The sequence below is a fragment of the Pinus tabuliformis genome, chromosome 7 (assembly GCF_031772625.1).
Source record: "Pinus tabuliformis cultivar Carrire ecotype Pingquan chromosome 7, CPIR1, whole genome shotgun sequence".
NCBI classification, from domain to species: Eukaryota; Viridiplantae; Streptophyta; class Pinopsida; order Pinales; family Pinaceae; genus Pinus; species Pinus tabuliformis.
The window spans coordinates 1,506,733,395-1,506,758,635 of NC_142293.1; the positions used below are offsets into that span (position 1 = coordinate 1,506,733,395).

General features: G+C 39.4%; 1 long non-coding RNA gene across 1 annotated transcript; it reads right to left on the bottom strand.

The window, feature by feature from the left end:
* Window positions 1–628: 628 nt before the first annotated feature.
* LOC149253556 (uncharacterized) lies at window positions 629–1,471 on the bottom strand. The gene is made up of 3 exons (XR_016266214.1): window positions 1,385–1,471; window positions 959–1,083; window positions 629–796 (listed from the first exon to the last, which is right to left on the bottom strand). It is a non-coding gene; the product is annotated as an uncharacterized LOC149253556 (long non-coding RNA).
* Between the last annotated feature and the right edge of the window lie 23,770 nt (window positions 1,472–25,241).

Genomic DNA, 25,241 nt, shown 5'->3' on the forward strand with positions numbered 1-25,241 from the left:
TATTTGTTTCCTTACATGTTCATTGATTTTATGATTTTATTATGTAAAATAAATGTGACCATGAAAATGAGGGAAGAGATAAGAGAGGAATCCTCCCTGAATGTCCTTCTAGAGGTCTTCTTGAATGTCCTTCTAGAGGTCTCAAGGAGACCTCTAGAGGACCATGGGACCATGGAAGGTGCACTTTGAGATCCCATAGAAGCATCTTTATGAAAGAGACGCAAGGAGGACTTGTGAATGGAATATATTGTAGGAAAGCTTGAGGAAGGAAGCTACAATGAGTCATGTGCGAGAATCTATTGAACTCTATGAACTCGCTCGACACACAAGCAAAAAGGGCATTACCTAACTACCACTAATGATCCAACTGTTTGACCTAACTAAAGGACATTACCTAACTACCATTAATGTTCCAACTATGCTATGAAGTAAAAAAATGAGTATAGATGTTCACTGAAAAAGAAAAGGGGAATGCAGGAACAAACAGATTTCTTATGTTAAGAAATCTTTTAATCTCTAAATATTCAACAACAATCGTATGATCACCATAACCTAAAAAGTCAGTATAGTATTTTGGAATCTATTAACCTAGAGAAGGAACGGAGGGAAAGGACTAGCCGTACCTTACACTAGCAAACCCTACCTCTCAGTGGGAAACCCATACAGGAAACCCATACAGTTCTCCATAGCGAGGAGCTCAACTTGAGCCTTGCCCAGCACAGACAGTCCATACGCCCTCTTCACCAATTTTCACATTCTCGTCCATTCATTCCGTATTAGTATTCGTTCTCAATACCTAGGGACACCACCAGAAAACACAATCCTTATATTAAGGCAACCCTATGATGGTAAGGCAGTTCTTAACTAAGAGATTTCTAAATATTAATGTGATGCTCTGATTAGTGATGCAGTCTCTAGCATAAATTTCACAAACAAAAGGCAATGTGTGCCTACCTACCTCCATGAATTCAACCAGGTGGAGGTTTGTACAACGGCATCACACAATGTGAGACAATTATGAAAAAAAGGATGTAATCTTCGTCGTTTTTCTCTTTCTGCTCCATGCCATCTCATGTGCGTAACCTGCAAACCAATCAAACACCATGTCAGGTATAGTAAGGAAAATCAGCATGTAAAGTTCTCGAACCAAAAAGACCTTTCTGAAACCGAGTCTACAAGATCAACCGATTCCAAGTGTACAGAGCCAATCCATGAATGCCTTCATTTTAACAAAAATCTAGCATAAAAGAGAAAGAGCATCCTCTGAAGTGAACAATTGTGTTGATAGGCAGCAGAGTAATTTAAAAATTGAAAAAAAAGAAATATCATATTTCTTCAAATATCTATTCAGGGAGGTCTATCTCCAGTATTTCATTATTCAAACCTGGGCAATAGGTTCCGGTAGTTTCTTTTACTTCCACAGACTAGCACACGCCTCAAGTCACGTAACTCGCCACGTTATCTCATTTCTGTGGACCAACCCAACCACTGTTTCAAAAAGATGAAAAAATATCTCTCTCGAAAACTTTCTTTCTCGAATCTCAAGTATCTCTCAAACACTGAAAAAGATAATGTGCAAGATGTATCATCAAGCCTTGCAAAAGGAAATGCACGCCGGGGCGCGTGCACACAGTCTATGGGTTCGTATAAAAAGTCTTAATCTTAAAATTAACCATCCAGGAGGCACATTACATGTTCAAGGATAAATTAATAGAGAGGGAGATGTGTACCTTCTGCGCCCTTCGGGCTAGCGACTATAACTTCTTGTACCATTCACAGCACGGCTGCCCTGCTCTTCCAGCCCTGCACGTACAAAACCAATTATTACATCAAAATCCTATCTCATTTCATCAATCAGAAATTAATGCATGCAATATAAACCCAATCAAAACAGAGTAAACTACTGCACTGAATCAAAACCTAATCACCTTCAACAATGAAACATGGTTGGGTTGGGTGGCCCCTGCAACTGCAAATGTATGTATTAATGTTGGTGGTCCCATCCATCACAAAACAAACACATTCAAAGAGACACAGATATACACCTCCATAACAAAAACAAACAAACACACAGAGACACAAATATTCATACAGACACACAGCCAGCACCACACAAACATTCATACAGACACAGAACCAGCACCAACCAAAGAGAAGAACGACCAGGAGCGCTCCACACAACATCACCACTAAACTGCGGAGCGAGCAATAGAAAGGTTTTATAACCATGATCCAGCAGTCTTATAAAAAGCGCAACGGTTAAATTGAGCTTTTCCTAAGGTTGCGCCCTCCAATTCCATTCGAATTTTGTGATGAAAAGCACACACCTATCCTCTGAATATGCCATGCATTTTCATGAGATTTTATATGTTGTCCGCTCCAAATTTGATCTTCTTTATATTTCCTATTTTTATTGTACACGTATGCCGTGTGCGAGTACAATTTCACATGCGGTTGGACACGAGGTGGAGAAGGCAGTTGAGATCTACGCGTCCATTTCATTTCCCAAGAACTGCTACGTTACATCGAACAGATGTATATATTTTTAGTATGTTTATTTTTTGGTGTGTATAATTTTAGAATGTTTATTTTATCGATGAAAACCTAAACGCAACACATAAAAATAAAGCGGTCAAAATGACAGTGACTTTTAACAAATAGTGTGGATGGCACGCAAATGTTAAAACTAAACCCTGGAAAAAGAATAATCGTGGAAAGGTGGGCAAATGTTAAATTGAAATCATGGAAAAGAAAAAGCAAGAAATTATTTTAATATTTATGAAGTTAAATATTTATGAAGTTAAAGATAGTTTACGGGACAGATTGTTTTTTCATCTACTTGGTGTTGAAGTTTCAAAATAAATGCTCCTAGTTTCTTGATAAATCTTTTTGAGTAGATTATCCCGAGAGCCAGCTGCTAGCGTATCTGCATAATTTTCCCTGTAGCCTTTGAAAGCCTCACATTCTAAAATGAAATGTTTTTATGTTTCCACTTTTCTGAAAGAACAAAAAATGCATACTCTTTCCTCCCACACTTCTTTTGGCCTTTTCCAGCGCCATGTTTCACAACTGAGTTGATGAGAATTAGTCCTTAACTGAGCCATGAGAATTTTGGCTCTCCATGAGATATTGGCTTCTATGTATGTTTTTGGTTGATCACTATGAGTGGGATTAAACACTTCAATATAGTATTTATTTTTTTCTTCCTAGTTCCTTATCCCAAGTACGTTAGTGGAACTTCATAACAAAAGCTTTTATGGCTTAACTGTTTATGGGACGCACGTTCAAGCAAATACCTCATTTACTAAACCATTTGTTATTTTGCTGCATCTAAGTAGCATCCAAGTATTTTTTCTCTTACACAATCTGTCATTAAAGACAACAGGCCATCTACCCTTTTCCATTTGCTCAATTTTTTTAAATACCTTATCTCGCACCATAGCAATTGCTTCAATAGGAGCAATGTTTATTTCACTTAATAAAATAGCATAAGGAACTGCACTTTTAATCTTGAATTAGTTTGTAATCAAATTCTTCTGAATTTTCTCAATTTATCTTCACTGTATGTCGGATGTATTGCTAGCCTATAGTTCACAACCATAAAAAATCACCAAAATCACTAGAAGCCAAAAAAAAAATTGAATAGTTTTAACCCTGAGTCTCTACATTTATTTTGAAAAACATAACATGTTTTCAAACTCTTAAATTTCTTTTGTTTTACAATCATTCTAACTTAATTTTTTGTTGAAATCAATTCAAAAATAATAATAACATTGAACTCGAACACTCTAACACTTGCTAGGATTAAAATGAAACGCACACCAAACCACAAAAACATTTATGTATGATTTTTAAAAATCAAGATATGGAATTTTAAAACAAAGTCGTTATAAATTTTAACGTGATATAATAATATATTAACCACTAAATTTTGTAATGGTTATAAAAATGGTATTCTTCGTAATGTTAACTCTCACCCGATTCTTTATTTTATATTTTTACACCATATCTCTAGATGTTTACATTATCACAATGTTGGTAAGAATGTTTATAAATATTTTAAATTTTAACGTGATAAGTGTTTAAAGTATGTTTTGATGTTTAGAGTTTCTGAATTTTTATTTTTAATTATCTTGATTTTATTGCAATATATACTATATTTTTTAAATTTATAATGGATAGGATTTCTTTGAACGAAGTTAAGAGGTTGGTTATTTATGTTTTTTCATATTATTATATAAATTGTTATTGATTATGAAAATGTAAATGTTGAAATCTATGTCATATGTATAAGAAATGAGAACTAAGTTCACTGAGGGAGTGTAGGATGGTCAAATAATTTTTGGTTATAGAGAATTAGTCAATGCATGCATGAACACTAAAATTAGTAAGCAAGTGAATCTAGAGATTTCCAATGGCAGGTTCTGTTAGTGACTAGGATGCTGGAATTAGATATCATTAACAAATTGTTATATGTAACCTTGTTAGATGCATGTTATTGTTGTCTATATGTTATTGTAGCTAAGTGTATTTGTTGAAATCAAAATCAGAAGTGTGATACATGCATTTTGCAATCAATTTGAGGCATAATCGACTTTGTTTCCATTAGTATAACATACTATATAGTTTTAATACAAATGAAGCATAAAAACTGATAGCTTGTAGACTTTAATATAAAAATACACAAGAGGTATTTGAAAAATAATAATTTATTATATATAAAAATGTATAAGTGATGATTTTTACAATGAGGACCCGCCTATATATACCTAAGCAGGTGTCCTTTCGCAACTCGGCTTGTCTTTTAGACATGAATTTTCACTTAACTTAATGACTACTTAACATAATCAATAATTGATTATTTAATATTTACATTTATTTTTTTTATTTACTTGTTATGAATTATATTCATAACATAGCCCCTTCCTTCAAAAGCTTTGTCCTCAAAGCTTATTGAGGCCAGTTTCCTTCAGTTTGCATTTGTCATCTCAGCATATGTAACTCGACGCCATTGGCATCTCTACCTGTATAATTCGCATCGTAATACTTTCTTGAATCCAGGATTATCGATTTTTTTTTTTAATAGTATTTTTTTTTTAACTCTATTTTTTTTAATAATATTTTTTTTATAATATCTATATCTATATATATATATATATATATATATATATATAATTATATAATTATATTGTATAATATAGTATATATTTAATTTTATGTTTAATTAGATATAAGTTTGAAAATAATACATGATTAACCACCAACCAAACATCACGTCCCACCCCACCCGATAGGACCTTGTTTTAACGCCGCAATGATCAAAGGTTTGTCGGACGAAGGAATTACTATGGCTCGACGGGGAGCGAGAGACCGATGGTTGACTAGCGGAATGATACACTATTCCACAACAGCGGGTTTAGGTCGAAGAGCCAGCCGTCAAAACAACAGTGGGCACAGTCAAAGATAAGGTATCGAAATCGGGTGACAGGGTTATGGTGGGCGGATTGAAGACGAGACCGAGAGCATTACAGAGCGGGAGTGGCAGAGTTTCGTGGGCAAGGGATTGAGCATCGGATAGGGTATCGGATGGGGACACGAGCGACAGCGTGATTAGCACGATGTTAGCCGACTGATGAAATACGCAACAGATTGAAATGTCAGCAGGTAACCCACACGAACAGTTGACTAGCTTGTTATTTAAATTTGTTCTAGAACTAGCTTGGATTTCCTTTGAAGCAGTGAAACCATTTAATTTCAACTGATTACTACACTGCTTCTTGAACTCGAACAATATGTTTTGTTTACCTCTCCCATTTTCACCTGTAGGACGGGCAAGGATTGATTGCAACTGATTTGAATTCAAAACATTCTCAGTGAGAAATTTTGCGCAATGAGGCATGAAAAATAGCGTTGGTTTATCCACTGTCTGTCTACAATTTTCATTGACAGAGAGACAAGTACAGCCGAGGGCATTTCTGGCAATTTTGTCAAATGAAGACAGAAGTGGATCATACACAACGATATCGTTAATCCATTCAAATTTCTCCTCATTAAAATGGCAAAATCCAACTGCATGCAACTACACTATACCTCATACTCTCTCACGTAATATTCTTCGATAGGCTCCAGTCCTCCAAGGCCATAGAGAACTAGTTGTAACTGTAATATTCTTCGATAGGTTCCAGCCCTCCATGTATGCACGTTATTTTTTAACCCAAAGTCAATGCCAAACACTTTAAGGTTTTTGGCACCCATTTTGTCTGCAAAATTGTGTATTTTTGGTAACTTCTCTTTGTGAATCTGATCTTCATGGTTGTTGTTGGTGAAGGTGATCTAATCTTCTTTCTTTTTCTCCAATTCTTTCCCGCTTCTCTTAATTTTTTGTGTGATCCAAGAGATTGCTTCTTTCAGCTCGAGGAGTTTTGGTTGCTTATCAAGTTTAGATTTTTTCCTTGCTATCTTCTTTTCATAAATCAAGACCTCCTTGAGATATGCAGCTTGCTCATTTTTATCCTTGATTTGAAGTTCAAGGTTCTTTAGTGATTTTGACACATTGTCAACGTTTTCTTTCTCCACTTCAAGCGCTCTTTCATCTGCCACATTGGATCAAAATATTCTTGTTGTCCCAAATATTTCTTTTCTTTCTGTTCCTTTTCTTTCTGAGTCGCCTTCTCTTTCTCCTCATCTAGAATATCCATTAGTTTTGGCTGACCTGGAGGTGGGAAATTCCAGCTCTAGGGGAGGGACTACTGGTTTCTCCTTTTTCCTTTGCTCATATTGGTGTTCTTCTTCTTATTCATATTGATCCACTTCATCATGTATTATATCATCCTGATGTAATCCCCTTTGTTCACTTCTTCCCTCCTCTGAAGTAACCCTACCAGTACTTTGCTCTAGACTATGCTGAGAAGCATATTCAGGTTGTTCTTCCTTGCCAGAATAACCAAAAACATCATGCATATCTACGGTTGAACGAGTTACATGGTGATCATCACCTTGATCACTTAGTTCTCTATCTGGCTCGGTATCTACTCCTTCTCCTTTAATCTCAACATCAACTTCATCTGAATCATCATCTTGATCTTTTTTAATTTCTTCATTGTTATTATCATCTTCCTTATTATCAATTTCCTTTCAACATTCTTTAACTTCTGCATATGATTTTTCTAAACATTGAAATGCTTCTTGAATTTTACTGAACTGCTCAACGCATTCAAGACGTGAATGTAATGGCACATTGTGCAGCGAACAACGTTCAAAGACCCACATGATTATATTGTATGCCATGGCTCTGATACCATTGAAGCATAAAAACTGATAGCTTGTAGACTTGAATGTAAAAATACACAAGAGGTATTTGAAAAATAATAATTTATTAAATATAAAAATGTATAAGTGATGTTTGTTACAATGAGGACCCGCCTATATATACCTAAGTAGGTGTCCTTTTGTGACTGGGCATGTTTTTTATACATGCCTTTTCACTTAACTTAATGACTACTTAACATAATCAATAATTGATTATTTAATATTTACATTTATTTTATATTTCCTTGTTATGAATTATATTCATAACAACAACTAGTGCAAGTAAGATTACAACTCCACATCAAAATATGACTATGTACATGACATAAAGGAATAATCTCTAGACCTTACAAGAAAAGAACTTATTTTCAAGGACATCATTGTTGTAGTATCATTTGTTTCATTTCTAGCACTCAATACTTATTAAACTAAGAATCCAGAGATTTATTCAATTTCATTGAATACGACACCATTATGTCTTGCTTGAAAATCCTTTTGTGAAGCCCCAATATGTCTATTGAAACCACTTTTATGTTACTAATTAAGATGTTTTTCACACACAATCTGATGTGAGTTTAAAAATGCACGTTCCTAAGATTTACACTTTGTTGATGTGTTGCCATGTCATACATCAACTAGAGTGATTTTAGTTCATACTTTAACCTACCTCCATCTAGATGGAGACCAAATATTGAAAGTGACAAATGAACTTCACTTATTGATAATGAAGTCCTAGCAAGTCCTTAATAATTCAAAGTCAATTTCAATTTTGCAATGCTTCCTCACACAAGGTCAACGGGGATGGTTTCTCCATTTTAAATGATACTAAAAAAAGAAGTATTTTTTTTTAATAATCCTTTATTTGGATATCCTTATGTGTCATCCTCATCCAACACTTTACGAAAATGAAATGGAGGTCATATGCTTGAGATATTGCCAATTTGGTCCAAGAACCTAAAGAGTTAACTTTTTTACTTCGTTTTTTTCGAGGAACAAATCACAACTTTCTATTAATAAAAAAAAAAAAGTTACATAAGCAAATGCACAAGTGAATTCATATGTTGGCCCTAAAGACAATTTGTATGTGCTTCAAGCACTCATCATAGCCAAGCTACCAAAAATGACATTTACCTAGATAAACTGGTTTTCTCTTTTTTACCTTTTTCTTTTCAACTTTGTGCAATACCCCAGAAGATGGAGTAGCCATAGCAATTGTCATCTCTTCACCTTTTGTTATTGTTGGCACTTCTTTGTCTGATTCCAAACTCTCAAAAATGTGTGTTCACTTTATTCCACCTATTCCTTAGCTCTTTCTTTTTTCCTCATGTTGATATCCAGGAGTTTGGATCACTGCTAAGTCATTGGTTTTCTTTGTATGTTTGACTGGATCCTTGTACTTCTCTTCTCCCTCCTCCATTTGGTAACCTTGTTGATCCTATGCCTTTGGATGTTTTTGGCTCTTGTCCATTTCTTTCTTCATCATCAAAAGAGTGCAGATCTGGAAATTTCCATCCTTTTGGCTTTTGTGGCTTTTTTATTTTTCCTTTTCTTCGCTCATGGGCACGTATTCTGCAAGCGCCCTATCTGATGGCAAATTCGGCACCTAAAAGCATGTTTTTTCAAAATCTAACCATTGTGTCCACTTGAAATCTTGGTGAGTCGGATGGACATAATCTGGAAATCCTTTACTTAAGTCCATCTCCACACATATGCGTGCAAAAGTAAAGATACCTTTGTCCATTCTTTCTCGATCTATCTTTAGAAATCTCCCCAAAGAATTTCCAATGCCTTCTAGGACTTGGTGGTGCCAAAAAATGAAGAGGGAGATTATGTAACCTTACCCATACCGACATTTTCGTAACCACTAGTGTATTGGCATCGACTCTGGGAAACCATGGAGTTACAAAGAGACTTGTCATTCCCCAAAACCATGGCCCTTGATTTATGACATATTCCAAGTCTTTCTGATTGTCAAATTGGACCACAAAAAATCTCTTCGTGCACACATAAATATCACAATTTTTAGACCAATTGAGGAAGATCCATTGATGTAGATATTCACATTTAGGCTAGAAACCATTAAATCAACATATGATAGCTTTGGCTAGTAAAACAATGAAAATACCACTCACTTCTAACAATTTTATTATTAGATCTATAGGGTTTCTCCATCTTCTCTACTAGGTATGGAGCTGGAATTGTCATATTTGGAGATTGTTTGTCTGGTGTGGCAGCTTTCCCTCTCAATGCATCCTTAAACGAACTCAAACCCCTACCTACAGACAATGATCTAGGTGGAATGCTCACTCCTGGGCTCCACCTTGCAACCTTAAGTTTAGGATAATGGTAGATTTCCTTTGAATTCCATAATCTTCTAGTTGAAATGCATCTTGCAACACCTTTCTTGTAGAAATCAGACTTTGTAAAGATGTTGGTATACCTGAGATATTTTGAACAATTGGCTTCAGATCTTTCACTAGATCTGTTCCCCGAACCCCTAGTAGGATCGATTTCCCATTAATGGTTTTGACAAAGACCTAAGACAACTCCTTAGGATCTGGATTTGGGCATTGTAGTATCCTCTCTACTTGTCTCTCCACTAGATCTGGATTATAATGACAAATGTGGGCTTTGGTATGAAAAGAGAGGTTTCGCTGCCAAGAAAAGAGACTTAGATCCCAATTGCATGTATGAATCTAGCATAGAACCACCATAAGTGTGGGGTTCTACTACATAGTGATGTCTCAACAACCATCATCATCAAAATCCATAGACCAAAGTCGTATCCCAAAAGAGTTTTCGAGAAAAAGAGAAAAACTCAGAGTCCATGTTGTTGTGTACAGCCAAACGATTGTCAGAGCTCATTAATCTCCTTGTAATCAAATGTTGAAATTTGGTACCGGAGGACAGGTGGTTCCCTTAGGCTTTGATCTTTGGCTTAGGGAAAAGTGTCCAAAAGAATTTAATTTTTCTCCTAAAGTGACTTTATAATTTTATAAAGTTAAATCTAATTTAAAAGTGACTTTAAGTAATAAAGTTACTAAGTCTAATTTTAAAGTGACTTTTATAAAGTCAATGAAAAATTAGAAAGGAAAAGTGACTTTGGAAATAAATGACTAAGTGGGTCTTTATTAAAGTGGGGTGAATTAAAAAATAAAAAGTGATATTTAAATGAGCATTTAATCTCAGCCTTAGATCTCAATCTATTTCAGCCATTGGATTTAGGGATCGCCCAAAAGTCACTTGGATCACCCAAAAGTCACTTGGGGTTAGATTAAAGGAGGAAAATGAGGAAAAGGCCATTAATTCTTTCATGAGCAGATTGAGAGAAGGAGAGCAAGAGAGCAAGGGAGATTTTTGGACAGTGAGCTGCGGAGTTTCAGCAGCGGAGTTTCAGCAGAGCGGAGTTTCAGCAGCGGAGTTTCAGCAGAGCGGAGTTTCAGCAGCGAAAGTTCAGCAAGGCGGAGTTTCAGCAAGGCTGAGTTTCAGCGAGGCTGAGATAAGTTGTAAAAGTTTGCTTGCTGATTTTTGCTGAATATTTCTCTTACTGTAAAAAGGCATTTTCCAGAAATAAAGAAGAGCTCTCAAACTGGTTTTCCCCAAGAGTTGTAGGGGGTTTTTCTAGGGTCACATTGACCAAAAATCTTGGTGTTTAAATGTGTTTTAATGGTTGTTTATTACTGCTGATTTTTATTTCTGCAATTTCCAGCATTCTGTAAAATTTCCAGAATTTGTGTTTTCAGCAAATTTATTTTTTCCAGCTTGTTAAATGTATGGTTATGGGAAAGGGAATTTAACTATATGGGATAAATAAGGAGAAACTGAAAACCGGGGTGGGAAATGAGAAATTTCTACATGGTATCAGAGCTTGAGTGCTGAAGGACAGTTTGGGACAGCAAAAGGAAAAATTACAGCTACTGATTTTTTATTCAAAAAATTCCAGCAAGCTGATTTTTTTCATAAATAACAGTTTTATCTTTACTACAACAGTGCTATTTTTCAGTTTTAGGACAGCAGGATGTCATTGGGATTGAGGGTGGAGGATAGGCTGGATGGGCATACAAATTACAGCGTTTGGAAGGAGAGAATGCAGAGTATCTTTGAGGAGGCAGAAGTCTGGGATATCATGGTGCATACCACACAGAACCCTGTTGTTGTGCCTACTGATGCTACTTAGTTGACAGCTTATAATAATAAGAACAATAAGGGTAAGAGGCTGATTCTAGATGGAATCAAAGACCATTACATTCCTCATGTGAGAGGAAAGAGCAATGCCCATGAGATGTGGACAGCATTGTCCAATCTCTACCAGAGTACCAATGAGAACCGGAAGATGGTCCTGAAGGAGAAGCTGAAGAACATTAAGATGGGTAATGATAGTGCAGCTGGATATCTCACAAAGATTACTAATGTGAGACATGGGTTGGCAGCGATTGGAGAGGCCATTCCACCCACTGAGTTGGTTCGGATTGCAGTGAATGGCCTCCCCCGTTCATGGTTGAACTTTGCTGATGGGGTTTGTGCATGTGAGACCCTTCCCACATGGGAGAGGTTTTGGGATGATTGCATTCAGACAGAGATCAGGAAATGTCAGCTTGGGGCAGCCAAGCCAGTTGAGCAGGATGAGGATGTAGCACTGGTGGCAGGAGGCAAGAAAGACAAAGGGAAGAAGCAGTCTTCCACAAGCAGTGGTGGGGGCAAAGGTAAAGGTAAACAGGGGAACACACAGAAGGACTATTCCAAGGTGAAGTGTTGGAATTGTCAAAAGATGGGACACTATGAAGTTGTGTGTCTAGAGAAGAAGAAGAAGAAGGGGAAGAACCAGGACGTGGTAGCTTCAACAGAGATTGAGGACTTTGCAAGTCGTTTTGACCGGGAGTTTGCGTTCACTACGTGTGAGTCCTCTAGTTCAGGATCACCTGCCACACAGGTTCAGAGGGAGCATGTTTTTCCCTCGATTAGCGGAGCATCTTCAGGTATCTGGTATGTGGACAGTGGGGCTTCACGTCACATGACAGGAGTCCGTGAGTACTTCTCAGAGCTTTCAGAGAGTGGCACTGATATAGAGGTAGTAATCGGTGATGACAGAGTTGTTAGAGCAGTCGGGGTGGGGACACTGACATTTCAGAGGGAGTCCAAACCTCCCTCGAAGGTGTCAGATGTTCTTTATGTACCAGGGATGAGGAAGAACCTCATATCCGTCTCAGCGTTGGAGGACAGAGGATATGAGGTACTGTTCAGGGGAGGACAGGTGTTGATGTATCCTAAGGGCACTCCAGCTGATTCAGCTAGAGTGATAGGTGTACGCCATGCAAAGGTGTACAAGTTTGCATTCCATCCCCTTTTGGCATTGAGCAGTAGTACCGACAGCAGAGCTAGCAGTTCTAAGCTGTGTGAGATTTGGCACCGCAGGATGGGACATATGTATCATGGAGCCTTGAGGACATTGCGGGAGATCACTACAGGTGTGCCAGATTTCAGTACTGATCACTTTGATACTTGCAAAGGTTGTGCGATGGGCAAGTTTTCCAAATCCCCTTTTCCCAGCAGTGACAACAGAGTGACTGGGATACTTGATTTGATTCATTCCGATGTGAGCGGTCGGATGTCTCATGGTTCCTTGAGTGGATATGAGTACTATGTTTTATTCATTGATGATCACTCCAGGAGGACCTGGATTTATTTTTTGAAGACCAAGAGTGAGGTCTTCAAGCGGTTTCAGGAGTTCAGAGCTCTTGTGGAGACACAGACAGGTCGAAAGATCAAGTCCCTGAGGTCGGACAATGGAGGAGAGTACACCCTTGGAGAGTTTGTTGACTATTGTGCGGAGGCAGACATTAGGAGGGAGTTCACTGTTCCTTACAACCCCCAGCAGAACGAGGTTGCAGAGAGGAAGAACAGATCCATCATAGGGGCTGGCAAAGCCTTGTTACATGATCAGGGGTTGCCATTGTTCTTGTGGGCAGAGGCCTGCAACACAACTGTTTACTCGCAGAACAGGAGTCTGCATCGTGCCTTGGGGCACATGACTCCGGAGGAGGCTTTCTCTGGGAAGAAGCCTGATATTGGTCATCTTCATATCTTTGGATGCATTACATACTCCTATATACCCAAGGAGAAGAGGACCAAACTAGAGCCAACCGCAAAGAAAGGTATCTTTGTGGGCTACAGTAAGACCTCAAAGACCTTTTGTATTTACATTCCTGCACAGAGGAGAGTTGTTGTCAGACGGGATGTGAAGTTCAAGGAGGACAGGGCCTTTAGGAGGTCACGGGAGTTAGAGTATCTGGATTAGCCAGACCCTCAGCAGCAGTTGAGTCAGTCGCGGGGATCCAGTGGGCAGGGATCAGGAGGATCAAGAGGTACATCTATGAGGATGTCAGGTTCGTCAGTGAGCAGTGGCTCACCGAGCCAGAGGGGTGGTGCTCCGGGCAACATGTATAGCAGTTCACTAGGGAGTCCACTGATGGACAGTTTACACGGTACCTCAGCTTCTACAGGTTCAGGTGCAGGCAGGAGGACAACAGACAGACAGTCAGGAGTTCAGGCTCCTGATGATGATGAGGAGGAGGAGTTTCATTCTCCGGTGGGAGAAGTGTGCTCAGGGAAGAGGAAGCCTAAGTGACTTCAAGACACCTTGAGAGATGCCTCATTTGTTGCTGAGCCGAAGAGGCCGGTCAGAGAGAGTAGACCACCTGAGAGGTTTTGTAGCTATATGGCGATGGTTACTAGCATCCTTGACTCTGAGCCTTCTAGCTATGAGGAGGCAGCTAGCCAGCAGGTCTGGAGAGAGGCCATGCAGGAGGAGTATCCTTCTATCATGAAGAATGATGTTTGGGAGGTGGTGCCGAGGCCTGAGGGCAAATCCGTGGTTACTTCCAGATGGCTTTACAAGGTAAAGCATGCTGCAGATAGCAGCATTGAGAAATTCAAAGCAAGGTTTGTGGCTAGAGGGTTCTCCCAGGTAGAGGGAGTTGATTATGAGGATACCTTCGCTCCCATGGCTCGATATACTTCGATCCGCTCCATTATATCGATAGCAGCAGAGATGGGTTGGAAGATACACCAGATGGATGTGAAGACTGCATTTCTCAATGGCTTCATACAAGAAGAGGTGTACATTGAGCAGCCACAGGGCTTTGAGGTGCATGGGAAGGAGTCCCATGTGTGCAGATTGAAGAAGGCCCTTTATGGCCTGAAGCAAGCTCCCAGAGCTTGGTACTCCAGGATAGATACATATTTGCAGGGGATGGGTTTCACAAAGAGTGAGGCAGATCAGAACCTTTACTTTATTGTGATTGGTGAGGAGCCTCTCATTCTGGTGTTATATGTGGATGACTTGTTCATTACATGTGCAGAGAGACTCATAGAGCACTGCAAGAGAGATCTTGTGATAGAGTTTGAGATGAAGGACATCGGCTTGATGCATTACTTTTTGGGCTTGGAGGTGTGGTAGGAGGAGGGGCATTTCTTCCTGGGGCAGGGGAAGTATATTGTGGACATCCTTAGGAGATTCCACATGGAGGATTGTAGATCCATGTCGACACCGATGATCACCAACTGGAAGAAGCTTCATGCTTTGGATTCCGAGTTGGTGGATCCCACATTGTACAGGTAGCTGATTGGTTCCTTGATGTATTTGGTCAACACTAGACCAGATATCTGTTTTGCAGTCAACACGATGAGTCAGTTTATGTGTGAGCCTAGGAAGGTTCACTGGGTGGCTGCAAAACACACTTTGCAGTACTTGCAGGGGACAGTGGATTATGGTCTGGACTACAGGCAGGGAGATGGAGTGAGATTGGCAGGATACACTGATTCTGATTGGGCAGGTTGTGCTTCTGATACGAAGAGCACTTCAGGGTGTTGTTTTGGGTTGGGTTCAACAGCAGTGTCATGGTTCAGCCAGAAGCAGCAGTCAGTAGCACTGAGTTCAGCGGAAGCAGAGTATATGGCAGCCAGTCTAGCTAGTTGTGAGGCTATCTGGCTTCACAAGATGTTGTTTGGCTTATTTGGTCAACCGTTGAGACCTTAAGTGATTTACTGTGATAATCGGAGTTGCATTAAACTCACGGAGAATCCAGTATTTCATGACAGGTCAAACCATATCGGGATCAGATATCATTTCATTAGAGACTATGTTCAGAAGGGAGCTGTGAAGCTTGAGTATATTTCCACTGATGAGTAGGTTGCAGATATTCTTACCAAAGCCTTACCACAGGGAAAGCATGTCTACTTCAGAGACAAGATGGGTGTGGTGAGGAACACCTTTCTCGGTAAGAGGGAGTGTTGAAATTTGGTACCGGAGGACAGGTGGTTCCCTTAGGCTTTGATCTTTGGCCTAGGGAAAAGTGTCCAAAAGAATTTAATTTTTCTCCTAAAGTGACTTTATAATTTTATAAAGTTAAATCTAATTTAAAAGTGACTTTAAGTGATAAAGTTACTAAGTCTAATTTTAAAGTGACTTTTAGAAAGTCAATGAAAAATTAGAAAGGAAAAGTGACTTTGGAAATAAATGACTAAGTGGGTCTTTATTAAAGTGGGGTGAATTAAAAAATAAAAAGTGAGATTTAAATGAACATTTAATCTCAGCCTTAGATCTCTATCTATTTCAGCCATTGGATTTAGGGATCACCCAAAAGTCACTTGGGGTTAGATTAAAGGAGGAAAATGAGGAAAATGTCATTAATTCTTTCATGAGCAGATTGAGAGAAGGAGAGCAAGAGAGCAAGGGAGATTTCTGCACAGTGAGCTGCGGAGTTTCAGCAGAGCGGAGTTTCAGCAACGGAGTTTCAGCAGAGCGGAGTTTCAGCAAGGCTGAGATAAGTTGTAAAAGTTTGCTTGCTGATTTTTGCTGAATATTTCTCTTACTGTAAAAAGGCATTTTCCAGAAATAAAGAAGAGCTCTCAAATTGGTTTTCCCCAAGAGTTGTAGCAGGTTTTTCCAGGGTCACATTGACCAAAAATCTCAGTGTTTAAATGTGTTTTAATCGCTGTTTATTACTGTTGATTTTTATTTCTGCAATTTCCAGCATTCTGTAAAATTTCCAGAATTTGTGTTTTCAGCAAATTTATTTTGTCCAGCTTGTTAAATGTATGGTTATGGGAAAGAGCATTTAACTATATGGGAGAAATAAGGAGAAACTAAAAACCGGGGTGGGAAATGAGAAATTTCTACATCAAATATCACAATATTGGTAGAGAGGACCCGCCATCAATCCAAAAGACTTGGATCACTTAACAACCCTGGTTAAAAAATCATGTAAAAAAATATAAGACCAAGGTCATCAGACACATATTCCAATCTAAATGGCGGGCAAAACATCCTAAGTGGGTGTTCAATTCAGTTTATTATGGCTAAGGAAATTGGCAAAGGCAATGGAAAAGGATTTGGAAGGAAAGAGACATTATTTGGCATTTATTTATGAAAATAATGGAAATTAGGAGAAAAGGAAGGTGAAAGTCACAGGTTACATGTGAGGAGGAAAATGAAGGAAAAATAATGGAAATTGAAGAAAATAGAACCCTCAATGCTAAAAAGGATTATGAGGATCAATTCATGGCTTTTGTCGATGTTAGATTTTTGTGAGTTCAGTTTTGGAGCTCTCATTTTCTACTCTCTCTCTCTCATACCGTTGGACACTTAGAGTTTTCTTGGAACACTCTTGGAGGAGTGTGGCATACTTAGGATTTGGAGCAAGAAGGCAAAGGAAGAGCAAGAAAGCATAGGAGGACATCGGGTTTAGCATCTACAATGGGTTTTGCTTGCAGGTACCGAGTTGTATGTATAATTTCCCTACTAGTTTTGGCATGCATGTAGTTTATTGGTTATGATTTGTCATTGGCATGGAGGATTGCCTAGATTGACGGTGTATTTGCCTAGCCTTGTCATTTCTTGGATAGTCATGATATTGTGGGCATCTTTCCTTTTATTTTATGGTTGGTTCTCATGTTCCTTATGGTTGTGGGTTGAGTTACTAGTTCCTGGAAGCCTTGGCTAAGAAAATGCTCTAGAATCCATATAACAACTTGGGTTAAGTTACTAGTCTTGGAAGCGTTAGTTGGACAAACACTCTAAAATCCCTTGGTGGGTTGCGTTACTATTCCTGGAAGCCCTGGTTGGACAAACGCTCTAGAATCTCGGCAACAACTGTGGATTGAGTTACTAGTCTTGGAAGCCCTAGTTGGAACAAACGCTCTAGAGCCATGTACAACTTCGGTAGAGACCAATCCGGTGATGGCTAGTGATGTCCAAACTTAAGGTGGAATCACTGGTTGAGGGTTGAGGTGGCTTGGCCTCTGGAAGCGTTGGTTCGATTTTGTTTGAATGGTTCCATGAGATCCCACATTCATGCTTGGAATATGGCACTGGGGTGACTGGCTGAAAGAAATATTTGGTTTAGCCTAGTCTATGGTCGGGTGGTAGGTATTGGAATTTCCATATATCAATTAGAGGTATTTTCTATTGTGATATATGAGCATATGTATTGATTATGATGGTGACATTATGGTTGAATTGCCCTAGTTTATATGTTGGTTATTGTTAGTTTATATGTTGGTAATATGATGTATATTGTTTATGTCTCTTGACATGTTTGATGAATATGTGATTGATTATTGAATGCAAGACCTAATATATAACAATGCAACTATTGTGAGGAGATATCAATCCTCTTTAACAATTCTTAGATCAATATGAGATCCCTATGTTCAAATATGTTGTTATGACCTATAGATTTCATGTTTATGATATGTTTGACAGAATCAATGTCGTGGATAGGCCTTGTTAGGTCAATTTATTGTCTAATATTTGTATGAAGGCTTTGTTCTTGTGTCATTCATGGTTTTGGAAAGTTCCATTAAGTTCTACGTAGAGGTCTGAATCCTAGCATGAAAAAGTAGCTTAAATCCCACAGTCGCACGCACAAAACTAGGTGAAAATGATAGCAGTCACTCCCTTGTAGGCATCATGCGTGTGACTGGAGGGTTTTAGTCGAAATCAAGCAATGTTATGCAGTGTCTGGGAGATCAGGGAACTAAAAAAAGAGGTTTAACTCAGGGTTTGGGTACCTAGAAGGGTGGTTTAGCCCTTGGGGGTCCTGTAGCACCTGATAGGAAAATCATTAAGGTGTTCGTTTTGTCGATTCAACTTCATTAAGGTGATCTAGGAGGTTGAATCATATCATAGTAACTCTTTATCACGTGTTTACCTTGGTAGGCCTGTAACTTCGGTAAATATGGGAGGAGGGCGTTACTAATCGAAATCCCATGCGAAGGCCAACTGCAGTGATCTGTTTTTGTATGATTAGTTTTTGTTGCGCTAAAAACAATTACAGATTTCTAAACATGTGCTTGCTTATTGCTTCTTGTACTGGGGTTTCCTTAGTTATTTGTGCATGTAAACAGGTAAATTTCCTTAAGTTTAAAATGACATTCATGAGAAAAATAGCTTCAAAATAAATACTAAACAACAGACATTCAAAGAACATCAAACCATCAAAGAGACACTTTAACACAATGTTTTAATGAAGGAGTTCACCCCTCCTGAGCTACATCTCCTTAGTCCAACTTCCATGGCTTGGGCCTCTGTATTAGCTCAATATGAAAAAAAATTGTTTTACAAAGCTCTATGTCTCCTGATACCTGCACCAATTTGTTCAGAATGTCCAAATTAGCCAAGAACACCTCTTTCTGAGCTCAATTTGGTCGAAAATTTCCTTCTCCATGACTAAGTCAGTTTTTTCCTAGAAAAGTTCCGCTAAATTTGGAATGACTTTATTTAGCGTGCTAAATGTGGAGTTAGGCCCGAAATTGGGGGCTCCGCCAAAACATCCATTGTTTTAAACTCTTGCTTAACTATCATTAAACTGTGCTTAATTAAATGTAAGCCTAGATTAGTGGCCCACTAATCCGCAATTAGTGATAACCGCGGAGTTAGTGTTGACCACAATCGCCAAAGTTTTATGCGGGTCACATGTCATGGTTAATTAACCCACGCAGTTTTGGAGCCCACCGCCTAATTGTTTGGTGTTACCTACTTTGTGTTCACATGTCCGCTACACATTAACGGTTTTGTTAAACAATCCGCCAGAGTTAACACAAATTGTAACCGTGTTGTGTTTTGTTGCGATCACATGCGGAACCATTGTGGTGTGGTGAACTGTCCACCGGGTTATGTAACTATTTGCGGTTTATAACAAATGCGTTCACATGGGACCATTGCAGTGTTGGTGGGTTGGAGCCACCGGGTAACATAACTGTAACTGCCAGAGTTTGCAATGTTGCGATCACATGCAGAGGGCTGGCCTGCGGGTTAGCCCTCCTAACCACCAACCCCAACATTAATAAACTTTAAATATATGTGGAAAGCTTATGGGGTAAGAACCATGGTATAGCGGAGGTGGTTAGGACTTACGGATGGTATGTCGGAGGTCACGGGTTTGACCCCAACCTCCACCATAAAATTTTGTTCGACTGCCGAGACTATCAAGGCCTTTGGGAGGTGCCACATGGCAGCCTTCGGGCTTGCCATGTGGCATTCTTTCATTGGCCCAAAATGAACCAATAGAAATGTGCCAACACACCACCTGAAACCAAATGAAACGATGCCACTTGTCCATATGTGATTCGTCACTGACCACGTTTGACCATGCCTAGTTACTTGCCACGTCAGTAGTACGGACTACTGACTGTGCAGTGATTGGGCATTTTTTTTGCAAATTTCACTTGTTTAGCAAAGTAATAACAACACAATAACTTTCTCATACGAACTCAGTTTTCGATGAAACGAGTTGCGTTAGGATCGTTTTTCTGAGATGGAAGTGGTCATTAAGGTTTCAGGCCATTCTACGAACTTTGATTTTTGAGCTAAATACTGAACACTTGATCATTCCTCCCCACTAGAAGCCTTTTGGACCCTAAAAGATACTATCAATTGTTCAGTAGGTGATGGTACAACTCCCTCACCTTTTTAATCTACAACCATTTGTCTTGAGAAGGCTTTTGTCCCTTGAGTCCCACTCTAAGGTATTCAACATCCCCTCTCTTCGAAGTCTTGATTCTTCTACAACCATTTGTCTTGAGAAGGCTTTTGTCCCTTGAGTCCCACTCTAAGGTATTCAACATCCCCTCTCTTCGAAGTCTTGATTCTTCTACAACCATTTGTCTTGAGAAGGCTTTTGTCCCTTGAGTCCCACTCTAAGGTATTCAACATCCCCTCTCTTCGAAGTCTTGATTCTTCTGTCAAGTATGAGATATTGTTGGAGCTCATCTAGATATTCTGGCGAGAAATCACCTATTGGTGGTAGTAGAAAATGATCTCCTTGATCATCAATCAAAGGAGGCTTAAACAATCTCAAATTCTCAACATTAATAACAGAGTATATTTGCATATAAGGAGGCAAATCAAGTTTAAAAGCATTGTTACCAATCTTTTCCTGAATTTTAAAAGGACCATAATGGATTAGTTTAAGCTTTTTACCTTCCCCTTGAAGTCTCTCTTTGCTAATCTATAACCAAACTTCATCGCCAAGTTGAAATTTGTGATCAACCCGGTGTTTGTCATGCCTTGCTTTGTAGTTGCTTTGACTTTTCTCAAGTTGTTCCTACGTTGTATGATGTATCAACTGAATTTGCTCCATTAACTTCCTTGCCTTATCGATGTCACTATGACCATCAATGGCAACATCTTTCTCAAAGATGAAGTACAATAGCGATATTAGCAAGTACCCATAACATGCCGCAAATGGTGATGTGTTTGTGGAAGAATGTTTTGCCTTGTTGTAGCATGATGTATGTAATGTAACCGTTCATCCTACAACTTGGGATGTTTGCTGCAATATCCTCTAAGAAGATGAATAATGTTCTGTTGACCACCTCGGTTTGTCCATCTGTTTGTGGATGAAAGGTTGTACTCTTCTTCAACTTTGTGTCCATCATGTCCCACAAATTTGACCAAATGTTCCCAACAAATCAAGAATCTAGATCACTTACAATAGAAGTAGGAAGGCCAAAATGAACCCAAATGTTTTGGAAGAAAAGATGAGTTGTTTATTCAGTTGTAATTTGTTTTTTACATGGTGTTAGTATGCACATCTTGTTGAACCTGTCTACAACTACATAAAAGTAATCATGAACTTCCCTTGAAAATGGAAGACCTCCTACAAAATCCATTGAGATACTTTCCCATGGACGTGAAGGTGCTGGAAGTGGAGTGTATAAACCAAGTTTCCTATTGCTAGGCTTACTTGTAGCACATAAAGAACATCCTCTTGTGAAACGAGAAACATTATCCAACATGCGTGGCCAAGAACAATACCTTTGAAGATTCGTTATTGTTTTTCCAACACCAAAGTGTCCAGCAATCAATGAAGTGTGTGCCTCCCTTATGATATTGTTTCTTTCTCCTTATGGAATACACAACTTTCCCAAGTGATACAACAAACTATTATGTACATGGTAATCCAACTCTTCAATTTGGTTTCCTTGACTCAAGCTTGCATATATTTCTTGAAAGTCACTATCATTTAAATATTGTTCTATGTAACTTTCATGCAAAACATAATTATGCTTGAGTATAACAGATGAATTTACAATAGGTCTTGAAATCATATCAGCTACCTTATTGTAGATTCCCTTTTTATACCTGATAACCAAATGAAATTGTTCTAGAAAACCCATCCATCTGAAATGTTGTGACTGCTGCAAATTTGACTGTGACTGTAAATACTGCAATGGTTGATGGTCGGTATGGATGATGGTCTCCTTACCCATCAAATAATGCTTCTATTTCTTAATACTTTGTACCATTGCACAAAGTTCTTTGGCATAGGTTTTTAGGGTCCCACCCTAACCCCCTTATTTATGTAGTAGGATCGAGCCATAATTATAGTTAAGTAAGGAGTCAATAAAGCCCATATTAATAATTGTACGTGGTTAACCCGCAATTAATTACGGGACCACAGTTAGTTGCAAATGGGCCATGGTATTAGATAGATGGTATTAATAAGAACCATGGTATTGATCCATGGTATTGCATGTATGAGTCATATATAAAGGATAGAGACTCCCTGCGAGGGGCATCGTGTCTTATTTTGTAATCGAGCTCCGCTCTATTGGAGGTTGCCCCCTCGAAGAGGCAAGTGAACATTGCTTTCTGAATAATAAAATACTTTCTCTTGTTTCTCATTATTCTATGTTCTGGGTATATTTCTTTGCATATTTGGTGTTCTGGTAATCGTCTTGCAGGTTAAGAGCATAACAAGTGGTATCAGAGCACTTTCCAGGGCAGGTGGGATCTCCATTTCTTAGCAATTTTTCTTTTTGGCTAGAGACGTGTTCCACCGTCTTTAAACCACGGGATCTATTGTTGAGCGCATAAACCTGCGGATTTGGGGAGGCATGCACCCAGGAAATACAAGAGGTGGTCACACTTGTTGGACTCCCTTGTAACCCCTGTGGGTAACCCTTTGAGTAGTAGCGCATTAGACAGAACCGCGCACGGACTGTCTTCCAAGTACCATCTGGGTATATCGGAAGCCCCCTAGCTCCTTTGACACCTCGCCATAGATAAACCGTCAACCGTCTTGCTGCTACAGTACACCGAGAACAGCACTCGGAGAGATTACTCGCCCGTACAATAGGGTAGTCGGGTTGTACGACTAAGGGTACGGTTGATCCTCCTTAGTTAGAGCCCTGAAACATTGGGCCGAAAACTACTATCAGACCCTTATGTATATTGCGATATGTAGCACCTAGCACTCCTCGAGACCATAGTTCCCTTTTCTATCTTGGGATCACACATAATCTCTACCAGATCAGATCTCGCAAGGGGTTTGCATCAGCAGCAAACATTAGTCCCACAGTTCCGAGTTAGCGGACCAGCCTTTCCGATCTATTAGATCCATCAGATCCGCAGCAATAATCTATCCGCCGATCAGAGCTATCCGATCAGCCATTCAGATCTCTCAAAGTCTGAGACCCCTCGTTTATTGGTGATCCAGCCCATAAGAATCAGGACGACGAGCTGAGCAAGGTGGTACTATTCAATTGTTAGTGAAAAAAAAAATTCAGGCAGTCCCAAATTTCAAGTACATCGAATCGGTGCATGGTAGAAACTATAGCTCCCTCTATCATCAGCTCACATAGGATGGAAAAATTGATAAAAAAGTGCCATCATGGAGTTATAGCTCAATTTAATGCCATCCAGGCCGTGGAACCCAATTCTCTGTCGATTCAACCTGAGATGCAACAGATTTTAAATAACCATCTGCCAGTCTTTAACGAGCCTCATGAGCTTCCACCCTCGCGAGGGGAACATGATCATAGCATCACCTTGGTTCCAGGGACCCAACCACCAAATGTGCGCCCATACAGATATCTGTTCACCCAAAAGAATGAAATAGAAAAAATAATCAAGGAAATTTTGGACGCAGGTGTCATTCGTCCCAGCATTAGTCTTTATTCATCACCGGTGGTCATGGTGCTTAAGAAAGATGGGGAATGGCAGATGTGTCCAGACTTTAGGGCCCTTAATAATTTGACAGTCAAAGATAAATTTCCCATCCCGGTTGTTGATGATTTTCTGGATGAACTCAATGGGGCTCAATTCTTCACTAAGTTGGATCTTCGCTTAGGCTACCACCAAATTCACTTGAAGGAAGTCGACATTCCAAAGACTGCTTTCAGAACTCATGAAGGCCATTATGAGTTCCTGGTCATGCCATTCGGTCTTTGTAATGCCCCATCTACTTTTCAGAGCCTTATGAACCACTTTCTCAAACCATATCTCAGGAAATTTGTCCTTGTCTTCTTTGATGACATCCTCATCTATAGTTGCACTTGGGCCGCGCATCTTCAGCATGTAGATATGCTCTTGCAACTGCTCTGCAAGCATAAATTATTTGTTAAGATGTCCAAATGTTCTTTTGGCATGGAAGAAGTTGAGTATTTGGGCCACATTGTGGGGCGTGAAGGTGTCAAGGTGGACGCCAAAAAGATCCAGGCAATGCAGGATTGGCCTCAACCCAAGACCTTGAAGAGCCTGAGAGGAATTTTGGGTCTCACAAGATATTATCGCAAATTTGTCGGCAATTATGGTCACATTGCGAAGCCCCTCACTCAACTCCTCAAGAAAAATTCATTCTTCTGGAATGATGATGCACAACAGGCATTTACAGCTCTCAAAAATGCCATGTGTTCCACTCTAGTCTTAGCACTACCTGATTTCACCAAATCTTTTGTCATTGAATGTGATGTTTCGGGTACGGGTATTGGGGCAGTCTTAATGCAGGAAGGTCGACCCTTGGCCTTCACAAGCCAACAACTGAGTGGGAAGAATCTGGGACAATCTACCTAAGAGAAGGAAATGATGGCCATCTTACATGCAGTAGATACCTGGCGACCTTACTTACTGGGGCGACATTTCCAAATCCGCACAGGCCATCACAGTCTTAAATATTTTTTGGAGCAATGCCTATCCTCCCCACAACAAAATAAATGGCTCGCCAAAATGCTGGGATATGATTATGAGATCATTTACAAGAAAGGGCGTGAAAATAGTGTCGCAGATGCATTATCTCGCCAATTTGAGGAGGAAAGCACCCTGCTCGCAATTTCCCTTCCCATTCCAGAATGGATTGAAGAGGCTCGCAAGGAATGGTTTTCACATCCTTGGCTCTCCCAACTCATTACTCAATTGCAGGCGGATCCAAATTCCACCAAGGGCTACTCGTGGCAAGATGAGATTCTTCGCTACAAGGACAGAGTCATAATATCACCAACATCCACCCTCAAAAGCCACATTTTGGTAGAATTGCACTCATCCCCCATTGCAGGACATTCAGGCTTTCAGAAGACATATGCTCACACTAGAAGATCATTTTTTTGGACAGGCATGAAAAAGGACATCCTTACTTTTGTAGCGGAATGCGATG